The sequence below is a fragment of the Ambystoma mexicanum genome, chromosome 5p (genome assembly GCF_040938575.1).
Source record: "Ambystoma mexicanum isolate Mex_15411 chromosome 5p, UKY_AmexF1_1, whole genome shotgun sequence".
Taxonomy (NCBI): Eukaryota; Metazoa; Chordata; class Amphibia; order Caudata; family Ambystomatidae; genus Ambystoma; species Ambystoma mexicanum.
The window spans coordinates 1,172,373,253-1,172,395,234 of record NC_090930.1 but is presented as its reverse complement, the minus strand read 5'-3'; positions in this window follow the sequence as shown (position 1 = coordinate 1,172,395,234).

Here is a 21,982-nt window from a genome sequence, read left to right as displayed (position 1 = left end):
AGGCGAGGGATCGATGGGGAACTCCTGGATGGGTGGAGCTCAGGAGGGGCTCCTGCCCGCTCCTCGGATTCCGGCGAAGTGAGGCACACAGGCGCAGGAACAGGCCTCGTCCTCGCGGGCCTTCTCCGTGGTGGGCCGGCTTCCGCCTGCCGGCTGGGGCTTCTGGGAGAGTAAATGAGTGGGTTGCTAAGCAACCATAGGCTGGTCTCGCTTACGTGCCGTGTCGGTCGGCCATTTTGGGATCAGGCTGGCGGCGTTTGCTTCGCACTCGCAATTAGCTGATTGTGGTTCCGAAGCAGAGGTAAAGCAGAGACACGTGCAACGCTGTAGGATGTAGCCGGAGCTTGCTACACTACGTGCTGCTGATGGGACTCCGGTCCTTTGTAGCTGCAGCTCGAGGCGAGGGATCGATGGGGAACTCCTGGATGGGTGGAGCTCAGGAGGGGCTCCTGCTCGCTCCTGGGATTCCGGCGAAGTGAGGCACACAGGCGCAGGAACAGGCCTTGTCCTCACGGGCCTTCTCCGTGGTGGGTCGGCTTCCGCCTGCCGGCTGGGGCTTCTGGGAGAGTAAATGAGTGGGTTGCTAAGCAACCAGAGGCTGCTCTCGCTTACGTGCCGTGTCGGTCGGCCATTTTGGGATCAGGCTGGCGGCGTTTGCTTCGCACTCGCAATCAGCTGATTGTGGTTCCGAAGCAGAGGTAAAGCGGAGACACGTGCAATGCTGTAGGATGTAGCCGGAGCTTGCTACAGTACGTGCTGCTGATGGGACTCCGGTCCTTTGTAGCTGCAGCTCGAGGCGAGGGATCGATGGGGAACTCCTGGATGGGTGGAGCTCAGGAGGGGCTCCTGCCCGCTCCTGGGATTCCGGCGAAGTGAGGCACACAGGCGCAGGAACATGCCTTGTCCTCGCGGGCCTTCTCCGTGGTGGGCCTGCTTCCGCCTGCCGGCTGGGGCTTCAGGGAAAGTAAATGAGTGGGTTGCTAAGCAACCAGAGGCTGGTCTCGCTTACGTGCCGTGTCGGTCGGCCATTTTGGGATCAGGCTGGCGTCATTTGCTTCGCACTCGCAATCAGCTGATTGTGGTTCCGAAGCAGAGGTAAAGCGGAGACACGTGCAATGCTGTAGGATGTAGCCAGAGCTTGCTACACTACGTCCTGCTGATGAGACTCCGGTCCTTTGTAGCTGCAGCTCGAGGCGAGGGATCGATGGGGAACTCCTGGATGGGTGGAGCTCAGGAGCTCAGAAGTAATTAGCCACCAGCTGCGTACGGGCTGCCTCACCCCGTGCCCTCTCCCCTCCCATGCGCAGCGGCCGTGCATGTGGTTGGGGATGTGGGGGCACCACCATGTCCACAGCCAGGCCACGGCGTGTTGCAAAATTGTGCAGGACACATGCTGCCGCTATGATCCTGCACACTACTGGGGGCGCATATAACAGCTGCCCGCCAGAACGGTCAAGGGAGCAAAAGCGTGACTTGAGCACTCCGAATGTGCGCTCCACTATGCCCCGGGTTGCAATATGGGCTGTGTTGTATCTTACCTCTGGAGGCGTGATGGGGTTCCGAATTGGCGTCATCATGTGGGTGCTCAGAGGGTAGGCACTATCCCCTGGTGAGGAGGTGATGGGTATCATTAGTGGGGTAGTGACATAACTCTTGCATCTGACATGCATGCATGTGCAGTGGCATTCATACTCGCCAAGCAGCCATGTATCGCCATGCCGCCCAGCTTCTAGGTCCTGGCTTAGGGTAGACATTCGGTAAATGAAGCTGTCATGGGTGGACCCTGGATAGTTGGCATATACTGAGGTGATGATTCCCTTAGCATTACATACTACCTGCACGTTGATGGAATGCCAGTGCTTGCGGTTCCTATAGATGTGCTCAGATGCCCTGGGGGGGACGTAGTGCCACATGGGTGCAGTCAATGGCACCTAGCACTTTTGGGAATTGTGCCACACCATAGAAATCGAGGGTGGCAGCCTGCCTTTCAGCAGGTGTCCTGGGCAGGTAGATGTGCCTACGGACTGATGGGCGTGCAGTGATGATGTTCAAGACCTGGTGTAGGCAGCGTGACTGCGTGGCCTGTAACACCCCACCCACTATGGCACTTGTCTGCTGAAATGATCCTGTGGCCAAGAAGTGCAGTACATTGAGGGCCTTCTCCAGGGGGCTGAGTGCTTGGGATCACAGGGTGGGTGATGTGAGGTCATCCTCCCACTCACTGACCAGGTCCAGTATTATGTGTGGGGGAAACCTGTACCTCCCATACACCTGGTCATCAGGCATCCCAAAAAGGCTGGTTCTGGGAGTGAAAATTCGGGCCCTCACTATCCTCCTCCTCCTCCTTTGGTAACCCACGGCCACTGCTGCTAGGAATGGTATATTCATCCTGGCGTATGAGCTTGTTTGTTGTTTGCGCGCACTTTTATGCTGCGCGGGTCGACGTACGCCTGCTTCATGCTGGCGTATGTGTCTCAGGATTGGACCATTTATTTTTCGGCACGTCGTAGGTGAACGTGTGAATCTTCCTGCCCACCCCAGGAATACACGTAGCACGCTCTCCCAGGCCCAGTCACGGGTAAATATTCCCGCCCACCCCTGGAATACATGTACCCCACTCTCACAGGCCCAGTCGCGTGTGGAAGTTCACGCGCACCCCGTAGTACACGTACCCAGGCCAATCGCGTGTGGGACTTCCCGCGCACCCCGAAGTACACGTACCCAGGCCAATCGCGTGTGGAAGTTCACGCGCACCCCGAAGTACACGTACCCAGGCCAATCGCATGTGGGACTTCCCGCGCACCCCGAAGTACACGTACCCAGGCCAATCGCGTGTGGAAGTTCACGCGCACCCCGAAGTACACGTACCCAGGCCAATCGCGTGTGGGACTTCCCGCGCACCCCGTAGTACACGTACCCAGGCCAATCGCGTGTGGGACTTCCCATGCACCCCGTAGTACACGTACCCAGGCCAATCGCGTGTGGAACTTCCTGCGCACCCCGAAGTACACGTACCCAGGCCAATCGCGTGTGGTACTTCCTGCGCACCCCGAAGTACACGCACCCAGGCAAATCGCACGGCTGGGGGGTGGGGGTGCAGGGGGACATGTGTGGGAGCCTGGTGGAGGCTGCCCCTGGTGGCTGGGGGGTGGGGGTGGTGGTAGACATGAGTGGGGGCCTGGTGGAGGCTGCCCCTGCACTGCTGGGGGGTGGGGGTGATAGGGGACATGAGTGGGGGCCTGGTGGAGGCTGCCCCTGGTGGCTGGGGGGTGGGGGTGCAGGGGGACATGTGTGGGAGCCTGGTGGAGGCTGCTCCTGGTGGCTGGGGGGTAGGGGTGGTGGTAGACATGGGTTGGGGCCTGGTGGAGGCTGCCCCTGCACTGCTGGGGGGTGGGGGTGGTGGTAGACATGAGTGGGGGCCTGGTGGAGGCTGCCCCTGCACTGCTGGGGGGTGGGGGGGATAGGGGACATGAGTGGGGGCCTGGTGGAGGCTGCCCCTGCACTGCTGGGGGGTGCGGTTGATAGGGGACATGAGTGGGGGCCTGGTGGAGGCTGCCCCTGCATTGCTGGGGGGTGGGGGTGGTGCTAGACATGGGTGGGGGCCTGGTGGAGGCTGCCCCTGCACTGCTGGGGGGTGGGGGTGGTGGTAGACATGAGTGGGGTCCTGGTGGAGGCTGCCCCTGGTGGCTGGGGGTGCAGGGGGACATGTGTGGGAGCCTGGTGGAGGCTGCCCCTGGTGGCTGGGGGGTGGGGGTGCAGGGGGACATGTGTTGGAGCCTGATGGAGGCTGCCCCTGCACTGCTGGGCGTTGGGGGTGATGGGAGAAATGAGTGGGGGCCTGGTGGAGGCTGCCCCTGGTGGCTGGGGGGGTGGGGGTGCAGCGGGACATGTGTGGGAGCCTGGTGGAGGCTGCCCATGGTGGCTGGGGGGTGGGGGTGGTGGTAGACATGGGTGGGGGCCTGGTGGAGGCTGCCCCTGGTGGCTGGGGGGTGGGGGTGCAGGGGGACATGTGTGGGAGCCTGGTGGAGGCTGCCCCTGGTGGCTGGGTGGTGGGGGCGCAAGGGGACATGTGTGGGAGCCTGGTGGAGGCTGCCCCTGCACTGCTGGGGGGTGGGGGTGGTGGTAGACATGAGTGGGGGCCTGGTGGAGGCTGCCCCTGCACTGCTGGGGGGTGGGAGTGATGGGAGACATGGGTCGGGGACTGGTGGAGGCTGCCCCTGCACTGCTGGAGGGTGGGGTGGTGGTAGACATGAGTGGGGGCCTGGTGGAGGCTGCCCCTGCACTGCTGCTGGGGGGTTGGGGTGGTGGTAGACATGGGTGGGGGCCTGGTGGAGGCTGCCCCTGGTGGCTGGGGGGAGGGGGTGGTGGTAGACATGGGTGGGGGCCTGGTGGAGGCTGCCCCTGCACTGCTGGGGGGTGGGGTGGTGGTAGACATGTGTGGGGGCCTGGTGGAGGCTGCCCCTGCACTGCTGGGGGGTGGGGGTGGTGGTAGACATGGGTGGGGGCCTGGTGGAGGCTGCCCCTGCACTGCCGGGGGGGTGGGGTGGTGGTAGACATGGGTGGGGGCCTGGTGGAGGCTGCCCCTGCACTGCTGGGGGGTGGGGTGGTGGTAGACATGGGTGGGGGCCTGGTGGAGGCTGCCCCACCACTGCTGGGGGGTGGGGGTGGTGGTAGACATGAGTGGGGGCCTGGTGGAGGCTGCCCCTGGTGGCTGGGGGGTGGGGGTGCAGGGGGACATGTGTGGGAGCCTGGTGGAGGCTGCCCCTGCACTGCTGGTGGGTGGGGGTTGTGGTAGACATGAGTGGGGGCCTGGTGGAGGCTGCCCCTGCACTGCTGGGGGGTGGGGGTGATGGGAGACATGAGTGGGGGCCTGGTGGAGGCTGCCCCTGCACTGCTGGGGGTGGGGGTGGTGGTAGACATGAGTGGGGGCCTGGTGGAGGCTGCCCCTGCACTGCTGGGGGTGGGGTTGCAGGGGGACATGTGTGGGGGCCTGGTGGAGGCTGCCCCTGGTGGCTGGGGCGTGGGGGTGGTGGTAGACATGGGTGGGGGCCTGGTGGAGGCTGCCCCTGCACTGCTGGGGGTGGGGTGATAGGGGACATGAGTGGGGGCCTGGTGGAGGCTGCCCCTGGTGGCTGGGGGGTGGGGGTGCAGGGGGACATGTGTGGGAGCCTAGTGGAGGCTGCCCCTGCACTGCTGGGGCGTGGGGGTGATGGGAGACATGAGTGGGGGCCTGGTGGAGGCTGCCCCTGCACTGCTGGGGGGGTGGGGGTCATGGGAGACATGAGTGGGGGCCTGGTGGAGGCTGCCCCTGCACTGCTGGGGGGTGGGGTGATAGGGGACATGAGTGGGGGCCTGGTGGAGGCTGCCCCTGCACTGCTGGGGGGTGGGGTGGTGGTAGACATGAGTGGGGGCCTGGTGGAGGCTGCCCCTGGTGGCTGGGGGGTGGGGGTGCAGGGGGACATGTGTGGGAGCCTGGTGGAGGCTGCCCCTGGTGGCTGGGTGGTGGGGGCGCAAGGGGACATGTGTGGGAGCCTGGTGGAGGCTGCCCCTGCACTGCTGGGGGGTGGGGGTGGTGGTAGACATGAGTGGGGGCCTGGTGGAGGCTGCCCCTGCACTGCTGGGGGGTGGGGGTGATGGGAGACATGGGTAGGGGACTGGTGGAGGCTGCCCCTGCACTGCTGGAGGGTGGGGTGGTGGTAGACATGAGTGGGGGCCTGGTGGAGGCTGCCCCTGCACTGCTGCTGGGGGGTTGGGGTGGTGGTAGACATGGGTGGGGGCCTGGTGGAGGCTGCCCCTGGTGGCTGGGGGGAGGGGGTGGTGGTAGACATGGGTGGGGGCCTGGTGGAGGCTGCCCCTGCACTGCTGGGGGGTGGGGTGGTGGTAGACATGGGTGGGGGCCTGGTGGAGGCTGCCCCTGCACTGCTGGGGGGTGGGGGTGGTGGTAGACATGGGTGGGGGCCTGGTGGAGGCTGCCCCTGCACTGCCGGGGGGGTGGGGTGGTGGTAGACATGGGTGGGGGCCTGGTGGAGGCTGCCCCTGCACTGCTGGGGGGTGGGGTGGTGGTAGACATGGGTGGGGGCCTGGTGGAGGCTGCCCCACCACTGCTGGGGGGTGGGGGTGTTGGTAGACATGAGTGGGGGCCTGGTGGAGGCTGCCCCTGGTGGGTGGGGGGTGGGGGTGCAGGGGGACATGTGTGGGAGCCTGTTGGAGGCTGCCCCTGGTGGCTGGGGGGTGGGGGTGCAGGGGGACATGTGTGGGAGCCTGGTGGAGGCTGCCCCTGCACTGCTGGTGGGTGGGGGTTGTGGTAGACATGAGTGGGGGCCTGGTGGAGGCTGCCCCTGCACTGCTGGGGGGTGGGGGTGATGGGAGACATGAGTGGGGGCCTGGTGGAGGCTGCCCCTGCACTGCTGGGGGTGGGGGTGGTGGTAGACATGAGTGGGGGCCTGGTGGAGGCTGCCCCTGCACTGCTGGGGGTGGGGTTGCAGGGGGACATGTGTGGGGGCCTGGTGGAGGCTGCCCCTGGTGGCTGGGGCGTGGGGGTGGTGGTAGACATGGGTGGGGGCCTGGTGGAGGCTGCCCCTGCACTGCTGGGGGTGGGGTGATAGGGGACATGAGTGGGGGCCTGGTGGAGGCTGCCCCTGGTGGCTGGGGGGTGGGGGTGCAGGGGGACATGTGTGGGAGCCTAGTGGAGGCTGCCCCTGCACTGCTGGGGCGTGGGGGTGATGGGAGACATGAGTGGGGGCCTGGTGGAGGCTGCCCCTGCACTGCTGGGGGGGTGGGGGTCATGGGAGACATGAGTGGGGGCCTGGTGGAGGCTGCCCCTGCACTGCTGGGGGGTGGGGTGATAGGGGACATGAGTGGGGGCCTGGTGGAGGCTGCCCCTGGTGGCTGGGGGGTGGGGGTGCAGGGGGACATGTGTGGGAGCCTAGTGGAGGTTGCCCCTAGTGGCTGGGAGGTGGGGGTGGTGGTAGACATGGGTGGGGACCTGGTGGAGGCTGCCCCTGCACTGCTGGGGGTTGGGAGGGATGGGAGACATGAGTGGGGGCCTGGTGGAGGCTGCCCCTGCACTGCTGGGGGGTGGGGGTGCTGGTAGACATGAGTGGGGGCCTGGTGGAGGCTGCCCCTGCACTGCTGGGGGGTGGGGGTAATAGGGGACATGAGTGGGGACCTGGTGGAGGCTGCCCCTGGTGGCTGGGGTTGGCGGTGCAGGGGGACATGTGTGGGAGCCTGGTGGAGGCTGCCCCTGGTGGCTGGGGGGTGGGGGTGGTGGTAGACATGGGTAGGGCCTGGTGGAGGCTGCCCCTGCACTGCTGGGGGGTGGGGGTAGTGGTAGACATGAGTGGGGGCCTGGTGGAGGCTGCCCCTGCACTGCTGGGGGGTGGGGGTGATAGGGGACATGAGTGGGGGCCTGGTGGAGGCTGCCCCTGCACTGCTGGGGGGTGGGGGTGGTGGTAGACATGGGTGGGGGCCTGGTGGAGGCTGCCCCTGCACTGCTGGGGGTGGGGGTTATAGGGGACATGGATGGGGGTCTGGTGGAGGCTGCCCCTGGTGGCTGGGGGGGGGCGGGTGATGGGAGACATGTGTTGGTGATCAGTAGTGCAAGGTGACATGTGGGTTGGCTGGTGGGCATGGCCATGGTGGATGGGTTGCCTGTGGGACATGAGCAGGGGTGCAGGGTAGTACCCTGTGGTGTGGGCTGCCTGCAGGGGCCGTGGAGGGTGTAGAGGGAACACCTGGGAGGACCCACATGGCCAAATCACGTGTAGCATTCCCCGGCACCACCGAAATACACGTACCCTGCTGAAATCGCGTGTGAATCTTCCCGCGCACCTCGGAATACACGTACCCAGGCCAATCGCGTGTGGAACTTCCCGCGAACCCCGAAGTACACGTACCCAGGCCAATCGCGTGTGGAACTTCCCACGCACCCCCACCTACCCAGGCCAATCGCGTGTGGAACTTCCCGCGCACCCCGTAGTACACGTACACAGGCCAATTGCGTGTGGAACTTCCCGCGCACCCCGAAGTACACGTACCCAGGCCAATCACGTGTGGAACTTCCCGCGCACCCAGGAACATGCGCACACGCTATTTTTCACACAGCGGGTGTCCGTGTTTGTCGGTGCCCCTTTGCACCTCATTTGTCCTAGAGGGCCACGGTATGGCCCATTCATCATGGCTGTATATGGGTGCTTTTTGTTAGCGCACATTTTGGCGCACATTTTTTTAAGTCGCAGGGGCGCTACCGCCTGCTTTCTTGTGGCGTACTTATTTGGCCCTGTGCGCGTCTTTGACCGTGCGCTGGTTTGCCCTATTCGATTCCATGAATACGGGTTGTAGGCGAGCGTGTGGGCGTTCCGTGCACGTGCCTCCTGTACTTCCCCCGTGACACCCATATTTTCACGCGTTGTTCCCCATTCTGAGTGTTACGCCCCGTGTTGTGCCTACTTTTGTAATGTGCGCCGCGCTATGTGCGACTTCGCAGTGGCCGTGGCGCACGCTGTTGGATGACCTGTGCGCCGGCGTGCGTGGCGCACATTTTTAGCGCACATCCAATGTTTTTCTCGCGCACGGACTTCCATGAATCGCTGTGCGCTGGTTTCCCTGCGATTTTCGCACTTGCACTGCGATTTTCGCTCTTTTCCTGAGATTCGCACGTTTTGGCACCTCTGCGCGGGAATTTTCAGCGCACATTATTTCCATGAATCGACCCCTTAATGTGTAAGAGTGAAATAAATGTTAGTGTCTCGAAAACAATACTCTAAACTTATATGTAGTGAAAGTACATTATTATAATAAGAGAGATATACATGCTATATTAATGTACTTACTTTGTAGGATGTGAAGTGTATTCTTTTTTCGGTAGCTGTCTTCGGCAATCTTTTTTTTCCTGTGATTGTAAAAAGAAAGTTTGTGGGTGTATGTGGTAATGGTGAAGTACTTTTAGTAATAGAGGTTGTTATTTGTGAAGGTAGGAGGTTTTTTTGGGAAAAAGAGTTAATAAAGTTGTGTTATGAGCGGTGCAGTAAAGTATGTTAACTATGTTGTTAGAACAATTGGAGTATGAGTATTGCTGTTTGGGACATTACAAGGAACAGAGCAAAAATGGGCGTGAAAAAAGATGCATATCTAGGTTATGTTTATGTTGGTGTTTTTGATAAAATAAGTGCTGTGTTTGTGCTGCAATGTATTGGTAATGTGTTGGAGTCTTTTTAAAGAATAGGGAAACTGTGGCCTAGTGGTAATGCATTGACAGATTGTTGTTGCAGCAATGTTTGATGTCTTACAGTCCGAGTTTTGTAATGTAGGAAGTGGAATTACAAGTCGCACAATGCAAAGAAAAAAAATAAAAATAAGACTTGATAAGCAACTAAAGATTGGAATGAGTCGTATTTTCAAGTATGCCTGGCCTACCAACATATTAAACTTCCACACACCAAGTGCCACTTAAAAATGTTCTACAACTCTTTTCCATCTGCATTTCCTTTCTTTCAGAAATAAGTTATGCACAGTCTGCTATAAATGCACATATGCACTTTTTAACATTCATCAAAATGCTCCTAAACAGAATCATTTTTAAACACACCATTGCAAGTAACTGCCACTTGATGTGAGTGGTGCTGAATGCTGCAATACATGGCATTTGGTATCATGGTTAGAACAGAGAATATGCTTATTGAGAACATTTGAAGTGTTGAACTGAGATGACAGGGTTACATGTAGAGTTTTTGGATGTGATTGGTGGATGGATGTGTGACTGTTTGAAAGCAGCCAATAAGGGGGTGTTATAAACTTAATAGTAAAAAGGTTAGAAGGTTGCCCTGTGCTACTGCGCCCATGGACACTGCAGTAGTTTGCGGACAGTACACATGCCATCTGGGTCCTGTAAGCATGTGAGGCATGGAAAGGGGACTTCAGAGACCGCAGACAGTTGTGGATGTCCGTGGACATCGGGGGATCAGCCAATCAGGTTTTGTTTGTGTGGTGTACAGGAAGGCTGGGTAGCAAGTGTTATCTTTGTTGTTTGCAGTGAAGATGGCTATGGCTATGACTTTGAGGAAGCAGAGTGTCTGGATCGTGGGCCATTATCGGGTCTATTGCTAAAGGTATATTCTGGGCAGTGTGGATTGTCTGAGTATCTTGGATTAGAAGAATTTGAAGTCTCATGGTATGGAGTTCGAGAAATGAAATGGGCGGACCTGCTCCCGTTTTGTGAGAATATGGTTGCTTTCAAGACATCATTGTTCTTCATTGTGGAGTGAACCGTTTGGGCTATGTCACAGGCGTTTCTTTACAGTTTGTCTTTAGGATGCATTGGCAAAGTTAATGGAACTGTTCCCACATTCCAAGACTGTTTTTCTCTGATAGCTCAAAGACACATGTGGATGCGTTATCATTTATTTTGTCCACAAATAGAGAAATCAAGGTACAATGTGAACAAAGCTGTATGTGTGTTTTTGCAGGATTTTGGAATTACATATTTTCATAATGAAAATATCAAGTTTGATATTGTGAATATTTTTGCGGGTTATGGAGTGCATTTGATTGATGTTGGAAATCAGATTTTTCTTTTAAATTTCTCAAATGCATTGAAGCAATTTTTGTGAATTTGTGAAATATGTCATGGAGTATTTTATTAGTAGTTGTAGTAAATAAAAAAACAAAAACAGGAACAAAATAAAAAAGTTTTTGTGAAAGTTAGAAAAAATAATTAGGTTAAATTGAACAATTGTTAATTCAGTATATGAAAACCCTAAAACATGTTTTCAAAAAAGGTTCTTTTAAGAGCCACCATGTTTTAACGAAAAGTGAGTTAAGTTATTGTCACACTCTCCTGGTCTCCACAGGGGCATTGAACGAAGCTGAGCAATGAATGTCTGCATGTGTGTCGCACGAAGCTGAGTGATGGATGCCTGCACGTGTCTCCTCTTGTCTCACTACTTCTTCACTGGGGACTATTTTCCTAGAATGTTGAAACGAGATGTTAACCAGCCGTGAGGGGCAGGCTAGTCTCCCAACTCTCGTAACCTCCTAGTGCCCCTCTCTGCTTATGCCTCACTTTAGGTGTTTTAATGGTGGACTCTCCGTCCTGCAACTGAATGCAGGGGCGCGATTATGTTCCAGCCTCTCTTCTAGATCTAGTTGTGTCACTGATCCTGGGGGCTGTAGCAGAGTCCTGAACAACTGTGACTCTGTAGGTAAGGCTCTATGCCAAAAGACTCTTGGTATAGTTTGCTTAAATGTTCTTAGATGCCAAAGTTCTCACTATTGTCCTTATTTCTTTGCAGGTGCGATTTAGGAGGGTGCCAGATGGAGGATTGCTGTCTCCCCACGACGCTGATCAGAATTCCTGCAGGTGAGTATGCGCGCGAGAGCGCCGCGTTGAAATGTACAAAAATTGTTCTTTTCCTTTGCGTGACTAACCTGCTGTTCTTTCTTTCCTGTTCTGCAGGTGCGGTGTAACTCCGGAACGGCGATCGCGTGGACTGCTTCAGTGGAATACAGGAAGAGCGCAGCCTCCGGGTGAGTATTGGCTCTCTATGCGTGTATTTCCTTTCTGCAGATGCGACGATCCTGAGAGCGGCAGATGGAACGGCCTTTCGGATGGACTGCTTCTCAGGTAAGGACTCAACCGCTGTTCTTGTTCTCTCTTCTTTTCCTTTCTCCACAGGTGCTGATGGTTTGTGGTTCCCAAGGCAGGCATGGCTGAAGACCGGGTAACTGGAGCTAAGCAGACATGGTGAACGTTACGCTGCAGGAGTGCAGAATAACGCAAAGCGTGTTTTGTCCTTTGGGTGTGGTTTATATAGCCTTGCACAAGTAGTCCCAGGTAAAGTAGTCCTTCCAGCCACACCTGAAGCCAGACTGTAATGCTCAATTCTTTCTGGCTGGGCTATGTGTGTTTCCATGCTCCCTGCAACAAGATGAAATAATATGAGCCTGGCACCAATGGCTCCAGGACTGACTCCTGAGGCAACCCTTTGGGGCCTTAAAGGTCCCCATGGGTGTCAGCAACTGGGGTAGGCTGGTCTGCTCCTGATGTCTGAGGGCATGCACATCACAGTTATTTTATTTGCCTCACCCCATGCCTGGAATTTTACAGGTATCCGCAGACATTTGTACTGTCCGTGGACTATGCAGACTCAAAAGGTCCTGTGATTTTTTATTTTTATTTCTATTTCTTTAACTGTGAAAGGTGGCTCCTAAAGGAGCCTTTTTGTGTGTTTTGATTTTGTATTTTGTTAGGCTTTTTTTTGTTTTTTATAGACGAGGCAAGGTAAGGTGGGGGAAGGAAGGGGCACCAACCACAGATACAAAGGAACAGGATGACAGATGAAGATTTGGGCAGGCTTTAATTTTAAGGTAGGTGGCAGTGTTTCTCATGCTCCTTGACCGTGGCCTCAAAAGTACTATGATACTGCTCCCCCCTGCAGATCGGTGTGTCGCAGTACACACATAGAACTGTGACACTCAAAAGGTAAGGGTCAACAGCGTTCTGTATGGCCTGTTAGGTGGCCGACGGGATCCTCTGCCCCACAGGAGTAGTCTGTTTAGTGGCACGAGCGGTTGGCCTGCTACTGCCTGTGAAAGGACCAGCCTTTCTCAGAGCACCCTGGAAGATGGATCTGGTGTGGCGGCACATTGAGCTGGTGCTGTAGAAGTAAAACTCAGGTTTTCTGCAACTCAGTACATCACTGTGCATCTTACCTTGGCTGCCCGATCCTTTGTTACACCCCTAATGGAGGTAAAAAAACACCACACCCATGACTCTCTCTAGGTGCTGGAGGTAGGCACTTCCTCTACCTCATCTAGCTCTTCCTCTTCATCCTCATCTGCATCTCTGGACCTGTTCCCCTCTCCAGGCCCTCCTGATGGTTGTTGTGGTGGTGGTGGCTGGGGATGAGGGATTGCCATCACAGATGTCATTTTAAGTATCCTGCAGTAGCTCTGAGAAGATGCTCTCTCCTGATCTGCCAGATTGAGAATGACTAAAATTAATGGGTGGGTCCCTTCAGAGTAGCTGACGCAGACCGTGTGACTGTCCTGGTACTACTCAGTCAAAAATAGGCCTTGGAAAGTTGTACAAATTTGTCAGGTCAACTATAAATGGGTCTAGGAGCTCTGGAAGGGTAAACTTTCAAAACCTAGAATGGTCAAAAAGGCAGTTTCAAACTGTCCGTGTTGACGGACACCATCAGTGGGCACACTGTCATGCTGCACGTGTGCGGTCACATGATGACATCGGGGGACATCCGTGGAGGCAGCGGGTGTCTGCAGACACCCTCTGAGTGGGAGATGCTGGGCACATGCACATGGATGTCTGCAAACGGCTGCACTGTCCCGAGACTACTTAAAAGTGAGTCATCCCCTCTTCATCAAGCGCATCACAATCAGCCTTGTAGTCCACCAGGGCAGCTATAAGCTCTGCTCTAGACTTATCCTCAAAGTCTAACTCCCTGGCTTCACATGATCTTTAGAGATCCTCTAAACTCATCCTGGTCAATTTGCCATTTGCAATAGATTGCATTGCTTGTAATGTAGTTATCCTAGTATACAAACCTAAAACCTCAAATTAACAAAATGTGCATATTTTGTAAGTGGCAAGGTTACCCACTGATTCTTAAAACCATTAGCATCCCACCGCTGGAACCATTGTACAGACTGGAGGGGGTTATCTGTACTCCTGTCCTCTATATGGCAGAGTAGAAGCACAGAGCACCCCAGCCAAGGTTCTCTATATGGGAGCTATGGATGGGCAACCAAGGCTTAAGCTCTAAGGAGGTGATGCAGCCTGGCTCTTAAGTACAGTGTAGTCCCCAAGCCCCCACAATGTAATGTCCCCACAATATGTTATGTACTAACAGAGTTCTTTATATAAAAAATAAGGTTCAAGATGTATACAGCAATTAATAACACACTTTATACTCTGGCAATTCTAATATGGCAAATATATACAATGTCTATGTGGTACCGCACTTAGCTATTGACTCCTTTTAAATGCTTCAACTGCAGACAGTTATAATGGCATACAAATCATTCATTAATGTGTATCAGCATAGATCATAGAAAGAAAGACAAGTTAAGTTAAACAATGGCAGAATGTTTTCACCTCTACCAAGGCACAATTCTGAGTGAGGATACCCCCACCTTGACAACCTGTAATAAAGAGTATTAACAAGCCCAGTAATTAATGTTTAAGAAATAGTCTTGGTTCCTTGATAAAATTTTCAACTACCCCAATGTACCTGAGTTAGAGGAGTTTCTTCGACGGTTCCATCAATGGGTCCCTTGATAGTGGATTCCCTTTCAAGCAGGTGCCACAGGGCATTGAGATTCCTTGAAGAAATGTGAACACTTGCGTCGAGATAGCAGCTCTGACCTTCACAGTGCTCTTCAACAATAGATCGTGGAAGTCCTGTGAAGATGAGGCATGAGGTATAGGGATAGTCGGGATAGGTTCGGGTATCGGGACTCTACCACGGGCCGGACGTCAGATCTTCACTCGTAGGCATCTTCGTGGACTGCAGGTGGCGGGTAACCCACCAACAGATTCTTCTCGGTCGTCGACCAACCTCGACTTTATCCGGCGGTCATCTGTGATGGCAAGGGGAAACTTTGCTCAATGTTCCTAGTCAAGGTGGAGTGGCTCTAGTCGTCGAGCAGCACAGCGTCAAGCTGTCCCCGCTTCTGGGCAACAAGACTCGACTGGCTTCCAGCAGTTACAGAAACCCTCCGAACCACGGTCGATGGCAATGGATGACGATGGCCTTGATGTCCTGATGCTTTACTTCAAGATTCTTGGTGAACCTCTTCTCCGGTTGACAGCCTTTCGGGACTGGCTTCCAGCGTACCTCCATGAAGATCAGCTTCTGCACAATGTTCCCTCGTAGCTTGAGGAGAGGTCTCCTAGTCAGGTCCTCTCTTAAATCAGTCCTCAAAAGACTCAACAGATTTTAGATTGGGTGAAAGAAAAGCAGCAGCAATTCTTCTTCTTCCAGCTGGGCTTCAAGTATAAGCAGCTTTGGAACAAATTGGGAAGTGAGATATCCCCAGATATACACATCTGTCACTCATTCACTCTGCTGAGCCAAGCTCATTCAGCCTATCAGACAGAAGGGCATTCATGCTGGCAGGCAGCCAATCCGGCTCAAAGGCATTCTGGCTGTTCACTTCCACCCAGAGACCCATAACAAGGAGTGTGGTTTGGGGCAAGCACCCCGCCTTTCAGCACACCACTCTGCATTCTTGTCAGTTTCAGGCAGGGCTGACTCATTCTTGTATCACACACACAGGAAGAGCGCAGCGTCCAGGTGAGTATTGGCTCTCTATGCGTGTATTTCCTTTCTGCAGATGCGATGATCCTGAGAGCGGCTGATGGAACGGCCTTTCGGATGGACTGCTTCTCAGGTAAGGACTCAACCGTTGTTCTTGTTCTTGTTCTCTCGTCTTTTCCTTTCTCCACAGGTGCTGATAGTTCTTGGTTCCTTTAGTTATTTTCCAACTGCGCCACACTGAAAACTCTTTCCAATCAAAGGGTTTCAGCGTTGCTTAAAGTGTACTGTGGAATATCCGGGTTCTATACATTCCTATGTATTATACATTGGCGTATTGCTGCAAAACTATTCACTACGTAGCCAGCCTTAACATTACTTTGCCTACTTGCATGTTACTGCATCTGTACAAGTGTGAACTGATTTACACCTTCTTCAGCTTTTCTGTAGCATGAGCATCTTCATCTCGAGCCCAAAATGTTGCTCATCTTTACCATCTTCTCTTCAGAGCTTTATAGAATGTCTATGTTCTTCTGCTTTGTGCATCTTTTCCAGGTGCGTCATCATCTCTGTTCCTCATGATGTCACCAGTCTTCTCATTCACTAATTTTCACACTTCTTCTGGGACTTTGTACAAAAGGCCATTATGTCTTTGTGAATGTGTATAAGGTTTTCTTAATGGATGCCTTGTTTCCATGATTTTCTGCGGTACAGGCATCCTTACTGGTACTGCATGTGTTGCAATTTCCGGCTCCCAACATATAGGCAGCATGGGGGTGGAGCTTTTGGAGGGGTACTTGAATCCACCTCTACACTCTGCCATCTGGGTGATTTTTCGACCACTCTCTCATCACTCTTCACCTCAAAACATACTCATCTGAAGAAATGCTTCTTTGGTACCTATATCTTTACAACTCCTTTCAGTCCTGCTGATTTCACATGCTCATTAACACTCCAGGTCGTGAGCATGGACTGCAGTAGATTCATCTCCCCACATACTTCTTGTGGTTCTTAGGAGACAGGAACTTTGTTCCCTCAGGTGTGTGGATGCTGGCTTTTACGTAGTCTCTGATTTCTTCATCTGTCAGCTCCTTTGATTCAAATCCTGATTCAACATCAATCACAATCTTCATTCCTACTGCCTTCTTTGCAGTCATCTTGCATTGTGTGATGATTATCCTGATCACACAGAATCCAAACATGATCATCACCAACAGGGCTCCAAGAAACTTGAAAATATTTGCCATCCATTGTGTAACTCACGAGAAGATTAACCCAAACCAGCTGTCATCACCAATGTCTTCTACGTTGTCTTCCATCTTGACGTATTAGTTTGTCAGCAACGTTATGGCCTCTGTCAAGGTGCCATTTTTATTGTCGTAAGAAGGTATGAAAGTGCAACATGATTCTCCAATTTTGGCACAAATACCTCCATTCATAGCTGTAATCAGGTCCAGGACATATCTCTTCTGAAGAGTTATCAGTTTTATGGCTCTCAGCTCCTCTTTGATAGCATTGAATCCTTTTATGGTGGTGTTGATTGTTTGGAAAAGCTCCCATCTGGTTATTTGTAACCATTTAGTATTTGCTTCTGTCTGGATCATGGGTATGAAGATTATCACGAATATTGATGTCATCTTACTAAACAATCTGTGTTCACATGCAATGGAATGAAAGGCTTCTATTGACTTGGCTGAGAAGTAATTCTCCCAATTTATCAGATTCAGGAGCTCAACAGATCTCTTGTTCCTCAGGTGAACATCTGCTTTAGGAAATTCACCAATGTTCAAGTCACTTTTCGGAATCACTGGGAAGCTTCATGTAAGCTCTGGATCCACAGGCCTAGTAGTGGTCCATTATCACTGCTGTCCCGTGCTTCATTCCTGGTACATCAAACATTTGTCCGTATTGCTGATTTTCTCAAACTTTTCTCTAGCCATTGTTCCTGAAGTCTTGTTCTGCACTAGCCAAAGGCACTATCTGCAATTGACCTCCTTTGTCTTCAACCCATGTCAGAATCTTTTCAAGCCTGGGTCGTAGAGGTTTGCACACTAGTTCTGCATGTCCTACAACTGCTTTATGCAATCCCTGTATTGCATATGCTTTACACATAAGCACACCTTCTACCCATCCTTCTGGAGAAAGCACTGTTCCTCAGATCTGCATCTGACCTGTTTCTTTGCATCTTCAAACCTCTTCATCAGTTTTTCCTTGACAATTGAGTCTTCTGTTGATTTCCTATCTGATTCCTCCTCCCTTCATTCCAGGCTGTTCATATCTTATCACATGATGTCTGGTGTGTGCTTTCGCTCTTGTCTTTATGTCTTACTGTTACTCACCATTCCGTATGCAGGTCAGGAAATCTGGATTAGGTGACCTTGGAGACAAAAGTTTGTACAGGATTGTGATGTTCAGTCTACAATATTACAGCTTCCCTGAATTCCAGATTCAGGCTTCCTCAGAAAGAGGGACTCTTCTCTACAATGTACCTCTCTGCTGTTTAGATCTGATCTGGCAGAGATGTCAATTGAATAAAAGGGCAGGGAAAACACACACCGCCAAACCAATGCTGCAAAGGAATACAAAAAGGATTAGAAGTGCTATGATGAGGAAGTACTGCAATCAGACACAATAGTTGACAGAAATACCTAGGCAAGGATTGGAGTGGAGTTCACAATGGGGATGAGCCTACAAGGAAATAAACCCAATACAGTAAGTATAAGTGTAACCTAATAGGCTTTCCCTACAAGTAAACAAACAAAAAAAAACAGACCTGAAAGGAGGGAATCTCAAGAGTTAATGATGTCCAGTTTGGAGAGTAACAACGACAGGATACAATAACAAAAAAGCAGGTTAGTACGGGAAGGTAAACCCGGGTGGCACGAGGGTCGCACTAGTGACAGGTTGGTGCATACACAGGAAAGCGTCACAATAATGCAGATGGAGAGCTGTCCCTGAAGAATAATGCAATCCAGGTAATGTACCAGTAGAGTCAAACAGAAAGAAGAAATGTTCTAGGAATCCCAGCAGGGAAGTGGTGTATAACCGAAGAAGTTCAGCAGAGGTAGCGCTGACAGGAATCACCAAATAAACATGCAAAGCTTTGTTTACCTTGAAACATGAAATGTTGGTAGGGCCTTGGGCAAGGTGTAGCGCAGGTGAGGCGTGCCGGAAGAATTACAGCAAGGAAACTGCAAGGAAGCAGTGGGCGCGGGCAGAGGCAATCCAAATAACGTTCCGAGTCGAGACCAGGGGGATCAGGAAGTCAACAATGCAGAGTGCAGGCAGTCCAGGGACGGTCCGGGTCAGCACTGTAACAGACTTTTAGACAAGGCAGGAAGGGGGCAGACAAAGCAATCCAGAAAGACAAGCGTAGGTCGATAACCAGGAATTCAATCAGGACTTCGCAACAGGAGGTCACGAAGAGAACGGACGTAACCAGAGCAGGAAGGCAACACCACAATTAGCACAATGAGCCACCAGGAGAACGGCAATTTTAAACCGTAGGGGGGCATGGCTTCCTTACGTGTTCTCCATGCACGAAACGTGTCAGCTGACATGGGTTCCTCTGGAGCGTATACAGGCACCATGGCAACCTGTATCTGCTCCACAAGGGAGCCTGCGAATGTGATTTTCTCTGCAGGGAAACCAGTCTTTGCTGATATGTAACACTTGCACATAGTCATCTTCGTCACGTGCTGACCATTCTGTTACCCATATCAAAGACAATGTTCAACCCTGAAATTGACCTTTTGTCAGGCAGAGTGCAAGGTAAGGCAATGAGCTGTTTGAACATGCATTTCAATAGCTATGAATATCTTAGACTTCCCCATAGCATATGGTAGGAGTGCACATACATAGTAATCCATCTCAGAGGTACTCTTTCCCACCTCTTCCATGTGCTGATACCACATGGTTTTCCCCAAATGCGCTATACTTTCCAAAGATTGTTTAATTCATAATCATCCTCCCTTGAACTTCTTTTAGGTCTCTTTCTTTGTTTCTCTCGCAGAATATGTATCTGGCGTTCAGTAAGAATATATATGAGTCCTTCCTGCATTTCTAGGGACTATTGCTACAGGACCAGGTGTCTCTACATAAACTACTGGAGTGGAGACAATTACATACAGCCTTGGTTGTCTCACAATGTCTACTTCTGCCAGGGTAACTGGAGTAGGTAGAATCAAAGGGACCATTGCTTTTTTAGGATCAATGAAATATACAGTGTGAATTAGCAGAGTCAGTAAAACAATGATAAACCTATAACATGCATATATTATACACCAATACATGAGGTTCCACCATCAATGCCTTTCCACTGGTCGCTGGCTCATTTTTAGGACCTGCAATATGCTCTATGGAAAACATGTTTGCCTGTTATTCCTTTTTAAGGAAAACTCGTCAAATGCTCTGGTAATTGTTGAATCTGTTAGACAATTTCCACAAGTAACTGGCTGATTGCTGGGCGTATTATAGGATCTCACATGAACACAAAAGTGTTGGTTTCTCGCCAAACAATACAAGGATGAACTTGAAGCAAGTAGGAAAAGATCATAGCAAGTAGTTTGTGGGCATCATCGTTAGACAGGACCATCTGTACCTCCCATAAGATGCTCAGGTAAGAGTCTAATCTGCTCCATTATTGCTGCCAATAAGCATCTAATAACTGGGACATTCTACGGATCCAGGAGAAAAGCATGTATGTTACTGCTTCTCCCAACAAGAGTAGGGTAAGTTCTGAGTATAAATATGAAGACAGCAAGAAGTAGTCTGTGTATATCAGCATCAGACAGAACCATAGGTGCCACTAAACAGAAATTCAGTGAGAAGCGAATTCGGGAACTGCTCCTTCTTCCAATCGTCAAACATAAAGTCCAGATCTGGCATGTTCTATTTTAGTTTGGCATTCCATAGTCCAATGCCAGCAAGGTTAATGTGGCTCAAGAAGAAATCGCTTTTTCACTCTTTGCTAAGTAGCTACTAAGAGTGTCTTGGGGGAGCCACAGTCTGACTGTACCTGTTTATCTGTCAACTGGTCAGTCTCTGTGTCCTTCTTCCTCATTATTGATTAAGTCTGCCCATGCTGAACTTCTTGACTTGCTATCGAGCTTGTCGCCCTTGGACCTTAACTGCTGATGGAGTGATGGCTTCCATAACGAAAGGGCCATTGAAACAGGGCTCATGCCACTTTCATGTAAAGATCAGTACTTGATCTCCAGGAAAAAGTCTAGGTACAGGTAATTCTTGGATTGTAGTTGCTGTATGGTCTTCATCTTTGTTCTGAGACCGGCAACCCGTCCGCTTGACTTGTTCTGAAATGACAGAGATACTAGTCGTCATACATGTTAAGTATGCACGTAGCTCATCACCTAACAATTCTGCAGTTGTCTGAGCATCACTCCTAGTCATCGATGGAGAAGTTAGAGGAATTCTCATTTGCCTCCTCGTAACTAGTTCATGGGGTGTGAGGTGGTGGTCTGAGCCAGGCAGATTTCTTAATGCATATAATGTAAGGGGCAGGCAACACAGCCACTTCCTTTCCATTGACAGTTTTAATTTAGCTATTCTCTCTTTGAGCAGACCATTGAGTCTCTCACATAATCCATTTGCTTGCGGGTGATAAGCAGAAGAAAACTTGTGCTGTATACCAAGCAATAAACTAATCTGTTCAAACACTTAATTTACAAGTTGGGGGCCATTATTTGATCTCAGCACCTTACATATTCCCCACCTAGGAAATACTTCCCAGACTGAAAACTTTGCAGTGCAAGGGGCGTCAGGGTGTGTGCATGGAACTTCCTCGATCCACCTAGAGAAGGTGCACACCACCTCTATCATATACCTATATCCATTACAAACTTGCAGCATGTCAATATAGTCAATATGTAAATGCTGAAAAGGACCATTTGGTCAAGGAATTACTCCTCTGACTGTTTGCAGCGTGTGCCCAGCAGTAAACTTTTGACATATGATGCAATTTACTATATATACAAAAGCAACATGTTCTAACAGGTTTGGACGAACCAGTCCTCCGCAATGGTTGCTGCAAGGCTCTCCCTAGTGACATGTGCAGGGTAGTGTAGCTGTTCTAATGCCACCCTTAATAAGGCTACAGGCATCACCAGTTTACCAGCGCTGTCTTGTCACAGTAGTGCCTCGGAAGGAGATAAAGAACACTCCCTCCATGTTTACAGGTCTTTCTCTTCCTGTGGAGATTCACCCAGAACTTCCATCAATTACGTCCTACATAAGCGATTCAAACTTTCATTCACAACCATCATCACAACAATTTTCTCTTTCACATCAAGCGTGTCAAAACTCATTGGGCCGGATTCATGGATTATTTGTGCCCAAAAAAACAGGATTTGTGTGCCATTCTGCCCGCAAATCCCCATTAGTTAAACAGGGATTTGCAGGCAGAATGGCACACAAATCCTGTTTTTATTGGCGCAAATAATCTATGAATCAGGGGCATTATGTCAGATGCACATGACTCTTTGTCCGTGGCTTGATTTCCTCGTGAGATAAGGTCTGTTCTTTTAGTGTGCGCTGCGCACTTACCTATTTCAATGGCTAATGGGTGTTGTAGCGCCTTAATAAGCCTGTGCAATAAAGCAGCATTTTGCACTGGAGTGCCATCCGGTCAGAGGTAGCTCATCCTTTTCCAACATGTTAGTCTTGCATAGACGGTCGACATCACGTTGACAGAG